At 41.1% G+C, this 7330-nt stretch overlaps 1 long non-coding RNA gene across 2 annotated transcripts; it reads left to right on the top strand.

Annotated features, from left to right (window-relative positions):
• The first annotated feature begins 286 nt into the window (after window positions 1-286).
• On the top strand, window positions 287-6786 carry LOC147157955 (uncharacterized). Of its 2 annotated transcripts, none has more exons than XR_015091385.1 (6): window positions 287-514; window positions 603-739; window positions 975-1090; window positions 1219-1261; window positions 2297-2376; window positions 6140-6786. It is a non-coding gene; the product is annotated as an uncharacterized LOC147157955 (long non-coding RNA). The 2 variants fall into 2 exon arrangements; XR_015091384.1 differs by having other exon boundaries at window positions 2234-2376.
• Window positions 6787-7330: the final 544 nt, after the last annotated feature.

Genomic DNA, 7330 nt, shown 5'->3' with positions numbered 1-7330 from the left:
TTGACTAGTCTGGTATTATTATTGGAAATATTTGTTTTTAAAACATCATTCCAAAATTGAGACGAAACAGAGCAGTGACAAAATAAATAAATTATGGTTGCAGGTTCGAAACCACTGCCAAAATACACATATTTAACCATCTTTGGGGACAGGGATTTTGCCACTTACTGTCACCTTAAAATGACATCACAGTTGCGTGGGGGAACGACCAATCACAGCTCACCTGTTGTCTGAAGCTGAGCTGTGATTGGCTGGTACCTGAGCGACTGTGGTGTCATTTTCAGTCGACAGCAAGTAGCAAACTGGCTGCTCCCTTCGATAACGCAATATTAAGGACAATGCCGTTTTTAGACCACAGACAACCTCTTGTAAAGGATACTATTCGGTTTACTTTCACTTTTAGAGGTAAATGAAGTTGTTGAAGTCCCCACTAAAGCCCCATGTACCAGCCAAACATGTTTTGTTTTTGTACCGTGGAAAGAACTGTGAGCAACGCCAACCAGACTGGTAATTGGTAGGATATCATTAACACAGCATCGTTGTGGACTATTGAGGCTGAAGCGTTTTTTTAATTTGTTGTTGTTCTCTCTAAAATCCACAAGAGGTCAGCATCTCCTCTCTAATCGAGGCCACTGGCAGTCCTCCTCAAGCGGGAAAACCCCACAGCGATTCAGCCTCCAGCAAGTACAGGACAGAGACGCCATCACTCACTTTGACAGTCAATATCCTTTGCAAGCAGGTGATGATCTCCTCTAAATCGAGACATTAGTCACATATTCACCTGAGGCACTGAGGGTGTCACGGTTTGCTCTCATCTGGAGCTCCACAGCACTGTGACACAAACTGGATAATCCGGAGATAAAAGTGATGACTTGCTGCTGTTTAAATAGATTTTAGAGCCAAAAACATGCGTTTTTTTGTGGCCCCTTGCATATTTCAAACTTGCATTTTCTGAAATACTTTTTGTGTTCAAGGTCATGATGGGATTACAGTTGATCACAAGGCATTTATCTGATCAGCGTTATGAGAATTGATCTCATGCCGAGAGAATGAAGGAAGGAGGAACCACTGCATATTGCACTCTTTCACGGTTGGTTCTTCAAAACATTACTTTACCCACAATTTAAAACCGTTCTGAGGTGTCCACACAAAAGACCCTAGTGATCAAAAATTATAGCACACATTATATAGATCGTATTTCTTGTGTTGCTGTTTTAGGGGTTGGCCCTCTCCGTTCGCCTTTCGTACTGCTGGACCAATGGTGAGTCCGGCTTTTGTTACAAGGGCGACCACTAGACTGGATGGTGTTCTGGCTGGGGTTTAGCCGTCTTCGACATCACTTGGTGACATACAGGCGGATGCCTGTTTGCTTTAATACTAGTGAAAATAGCTGCAAGAGTGTATGTGGGGTTTGGGAGGGGGGGGGGGGGGGTGTAGCTGCCAAAGGACTTCATTCTGTGGAAGCGTGAAACTGCCAAATGTAAACATTTTGGACTGGCGAGTACGATTGAACGCGAGTTTATAAATTCGAATGTACTCGCAATTACATTCGAATATACTCATGACTTGAGCACCTTTGAATGTACTTGTGTACGCTAAATGCTCCAAACATAGCATATTTTCCCATGGGAAAAATGCCAAACCGAAATCATGCACTGTCTTCAGACATAGGAATAATAAATCATAACATATATGAATAAACAATGTTTTTTACTTCATTTTCAAACGTATTATAATGTGGCCTAATATCCCTTGCGCATGCACAATACCTCGTGGCTTTATGGGAAAATTTGCTATGTTTGTACCATTTAGCCTACAAGTACGTTCGAACATACTCGCCAGTCAAAAATTTTCACATTGGCAATTCCACTATTCCGTAACATTCACTAACAAATGTGTTGAAGTACTTTTCAGTTCAGTTCAATGTACGTATAAACAAAATCCCCTTCATGACACGGCCATTTTGTCTCACCACCTTGTCTACGTTATTGAATCAAAATTCCTTTTAATCGGGCTCATGATTTGTAATCTGCAGAAGCAGCGCAACTATTTCTCAGTAATGCATCAAAACGACTTTGGCAAAGAAGTTGGAAGTTGCGAGCGATGACCCCAAAAACGAAAATTCACAACAATTAAAAGTGATGTTAAAGAATGAAAAGGATCTGACCAATATTTCTGAGTGTTTTTTTTACGCTGAATGAGCCATTTTTGACCCATAGTTGGGTTATTTTAGACCCGACTGTTTTTAGAGTGCAGACCTGAGGAAAAATGAGGACTACCTGATCTCGCTCTACAGGATGAGCGATTTGCTGCTACAATGGGAAACTCTAGCAGATGTGGACGGAAAAAGTGATGACATTCATCTCTCACTGCCAGGTAATTTAATGTCTTGCAATGAATGTGTGAAGATGGCTGTTTTATGTCATATCACATACATACTCATTTTTTGTATTGTAGTGCAAATGTTCAAATTGAACGTTCTAAGTATTGTATACGAATGGCAGAGAAGTGTTCGTTTCATGGTTATTTTAACTCAGCATTTTATGAATGATTGTAGTTCCAATATGCTGTGCATCTTGGGTAAAAGATGCGGTCTGATGAGATCCGAAATTTGCTCGCAGTAAGAGCAAAATCACAGATTTGTGCGTCAGGTGCTACTAATTGCTATGATATAACCATACTCTCAATAACTAAAAGTACTGTGAATACTAAATGCTAGCACGCACGCTAACTTTTGAGTCTATACTTGTCAAACTTTGGTAAAAACAGAGAAATGTCTTTTGTCTCTAGAATAAATTGCTTTCCCTTTAGTTCCCTTCCTGGTGAAACGAGGCTTCCATTTCCCTTTCAAGGGATGAAAGTACCACGATTCTGCGATAAGAATCTTCGATCTAAGTCGCAGAGGGTGGCGCAGACGCATTTTAACATTGCAGCGATAAGGCTGGCCTTGTGTCAGAGCCCAGATAGCATCACGCCGCATGCAGCGAGTTGTCCACTACTTTAAAGTCACAGGTCCAAAAGATTTCCTCCTTTGTGCACTCTGCCGCGCTCTTATGTAATGTGTTTGTGTCAGTTGTAACTGTGAGGCGTCTGGGGCTTTCTTGATCCAGATGAGTTGTGATATAAAAAAAGCTTCTTGTTCATCAATAATGGATTCACAGTGAACACGTCAAAACCCGACATACTACACCAGAACAGTTATATAACGCTTGGATGTCAGGCTAAATGCTACGGAAAGGCACGTTGGCCCTTTTTTAAAACGGGGGGAGACAAAGACGGCTCTCTCGAAGCCCCCCCCCCTGCAGACCTGGCAGCCCCCGATCTCGACGTCCCTGCCCTGACATTTTGATGGAGCACACCGAGGTCTGTGGCGGTAACAAGCCACCGCTGAGATGTCGCCGCTCATTTGAGCACGGCAGCCGTCCCGCCGCTTTCAGTGAACCAGGTGATGGATACGGGCACTTTCATCTCAGCCATTACTTTCAGTCTGCTGGCTGGCAATGGTGACCTTTCCTCAAATGTTGCTTTGGAAGTACGTAACGCTTAGCTAAGTTGGTGTGAGCAGGAATGTGACAATGATGGCTGGCAGAGTCCACAGGTTGCTGAGCACCAATTAACAACACTTAAGGCAGGTGTAGTGTTATGTAATAAAACTTAATAGAGTGTTCCTTGCTAAATAGTGGTCGGATGTTTGCGCACCAGCTACATCGCGGGTATTAAAGCTATCGTTTTAATAGGTTTTTACAACAATATCTTCATGCTAGGTTTAGACCGGATACATAATATCACATCACGCCACATCTCTGTAGTAGGGGCATCTCCTCTTTTATTAAAAAATGCTGTGTCATTCTAGCATTAGCTTAAATTAGCATGGCTTGTAACTTAAGTATGTTAGCGACAATTACTACCAGGTTCGGACCAGATCGGGTTTGAGCAGAGAAGTAGAGAGGCCTCTTCTGCTCGGACAAAAAAACAAAAGTTCAGACATCGCTAGTTAATCTGGTGTTGCGTGGTTATGTTATTGGGTTAGCTGCTAAATGCTATCTTGGTTGACAGTTCAACAGCTGTTCACAAGTTACCATATACGCCAACTTTCTTGCTCTCCTCTTTTATTTCACCATGCTGTGTATGTCTGTCTTTTTTTTATATATATTTTTTTTATTTGTGGCAATGCAACATGATTATGATGTGTGTAGGTTGTCGAGTACACTGAAAAACATGCACATAAAAAATAGCAAATTGTAAATAATAGAGTATTGAGTTTTGGTATTTAAATTAATGCTAAATTTCAATTTAAGTAAACAAAAATAATTTTAAAAAATATGTATATATTTCCCCCCAAAATCACCCAGCAAGTCGTGCATAAAAATTACTTTCAACTCATCTCACAGCACAGGACAATCACTCTGGATTATCTTTCCAAGACATTTTACTCTAGATTTACTCACATTTGGGCTAATTGTCCGACCAAGTCTACTTTCACTCATTTATGATGACTTATTTCTGAACGAATATTACAGCAGGACAAAAGCTTCCCATCTATTTCTCTGCTGTGCGTGGAGATCTTTGCCCTGATGTCCAATAAAACAGCACAAATTCTGCCCATGAACTCATTGATCAATGCATATATGGACGGCCTGTTATATAGTGTATATAAATTAGGCATCATCTAAAGTTGTAAAGCAACTTTGCACATCGGTGAAAGTCATTTATGTTTTCTTCCCAGAGATAGGATGTGTGTGTGGGTGTCAAGATAGTGGGGTAAAAATAAAGAGCAAACAGAATGAGTCACCCTTCCCTCAATCCCAGTCTGGTTATAAATAAATCCACGTCGACACGCGCACATGCATACGCTTCCACACGCGTGGCTGACATTACATAAGCCTGCGTGGGAGGTGTGACGCGAGGCATATATAATTCATGGATGTGGGACTGAACTCAGGGGTAGGTCTTGTACCAAAGAGAGCCCCCGAATGCATCACTTATTTTTGGTGGGATTTCCATCACACTTCTGGAGAGTGTGATTTGAGTGTTAAATCAGTTAGGTGGAGTGGGGGGGAAGTGTGAGGTAAGAGGTCGTTCCGAAACTTCACAGCACTGAGTTGTTGGCAGATGACATGACGTGAGTGATGTTCTGACTTTAAAATTATTTCAAAGATGGGCTTGTAACCCCAAAATGTTCTTTACAATGCGCCACCATTGGTCTGAATACATTATTCTGATTAATATTGTGTTTGTGGAATAGGAATAAAGCAGCCAAATTCACCTTTAAAAAAAAAATCTATCTCAGGGGGCAGCCATTTTGCAATTTGCTGACATCACAGTTGCTCATCAGATAACGACCAATCACGGCTCAACTTCCGAGCGTCACATGACAAAACTCAGAAAACAGGTGAGACGTGATTGGTTGTTACCTTAACGCTGAGCAACCGTTATGTTATTTTCAGTCGACAGCAATTGGCAAAATGGCCGCCCCCTGAATGGGTGGAATTTGCTGCTTGGCAAGTAAACCCAAACATTTTTTACAATAATAATATTCTGTGCAGCCTCACTTATCTAAACACGAGTTTGAACATGTGATCTTCGCAAGCCGAGCCATGATTGGTTGTTATCTGAGCCATTGCGATGTCATTTTCGTCAACAACAAATGGCAAAATGGCCTCACCATAAGATAAATAAATTGTGGATTTTTGGTGCTTTATACTTCCTATTCCACAAGCGAAATAACTAATGGGGGCGCATAGAACAAATTATTTTATTGTAAATAACATTTTGGAATTGACTTCCACTTTAATGGATTAATGTAGGCAGAAGAAAATCTGCTGGCCAAGTAATAGTTATCAGTTGAAATGTTTTTTTGTTTTTTTATCTATGATGTGCTCAGAAAAACAACAAAGTAACTATCATGAAAGTGCTAAAGTTCCACTCTATGACTATTTTGCTAATTAAAGACACTTAGGAAAAGAGAGAATCTGGAGCAAGTCCATGGTCAGGTGCAATATGTTCCTATTTTGTCCACAGGGGGCGCAAAAGTCTTAATAATTAATTTGCTGTGTATTACGTGATGGGGTCATCGGCACAAATATTATGAATAATGCCACAAAGTTCTAAAACTGAGTTGTTTGTGTTTGGTTTGCAGCACACAAGAACGGTGAGCCATGCACACTGAGACATGCAACGGAATGCATTGCGTCCAGGAGGCTCCTTCTGCAGTCTGGCCTCGGGTCTCTCTCTTCTCTCAGCCTCGGGCTGTGCACTGCCATGATGTTCCCCAGAGCCTGAGCACATGGGGACAAGAGAAGGTTATTAAGTGCTGCATGTAACTCATAAATCAGCTGATGGATGAAGCAGCAGGGGAGCTGCTTCCGACTCCTCCTCTCCTCTCCTCTACTCCCCGACTAATACGGTATTTTTCCAACAAACCCAGTGGGGTTTTTTTCTCTCTCTCGCCTTCCCTCCTCCTATTTTCTTTTTCCAGTTGAAGGTCTTAAAGTAGAAACAATGCAGCTGATGGGATTTTTCCTTGTGTTTTTCCCCTTCCTGCAAATGTTTTCCAGGCTTTTTAAAATGTAAACAAGCAAAAAGAGTTGTTCTTTTATGAAGGCATCGCTTTACATTAATTAATGGTCTGGGTTTAAACTCTCTGGACGCATCATGAGGTACACCCACAGAATCCAACACAAGAGCTATATTAAGAACTCACTTGCTAGTGGCTATATATTTCACTTTTTAAGTGTCTTTTTTTTTTAATGTATGAGAATAAAGCGTAATTGCACATCCACTACAGTAGGTGGCAGTGGCACGCTCGTTAGACAGTCTGCAAGGAGTTTTAGCTTTTCTTCTTTCTGGGGGTTGTATGGCAAAAAAATAAAAATAATTAAGAGCTAATTTAAACCTACGAGGAAAGAGTCACTACAGAAATAGCATTTCATCACATTGTGTTATGTTGACTTTTATACTAATCAATCAAATCTAAGTTGCTATTTTATTATCACTATGCATTTTTTAAATGCACCTCTCAGCTAGTTAAAACTCCAAAACATCAAGACCATCGCTGCACATTTGTCTTTTAGACACATTAAATGCAAAAAAAAATTCCCAAATAGGACTCAAATTATTTCCTTTTTGCTCCTTCCACTCATCTGGAAATGGCGTGCCAACAGGCTCTTGTCATATAAGCATTTTCCCTTATTAGCAAAGCCAGGCCTTCCCAAAAGCAGGAATTTTCCTCGCTGCGGTCACGTCACTGGAAATGTTGACACTAAACCAGGCTGCCCCCCCCCCCCCAAAAAAATAAAAACACTTTCCTGCTGGAGGAGCAATTCCAGCC

This window comes from Leptonotus elevatus, chromosome 19, assembly GCF_054856555.1.
Source record: "Leptonotus elevatus isolate MCC_2025b chromosome 19, RoL_Lele_1.0, whole genome shotgun sequence".
In the NCBI taxonomy this organism is placed as follows: domain Eukaryota; kingdom Metazoa; phylum Chordata; class Actinopteri; order Syngnathiformes; family Syngnathidae; genus Leptonotus; species Leptonotus elevatus.
Note: the sequence above shows the minus strand (reverse complement) of the source record. Positions and strands in the feature narration are given on the sequence as shown.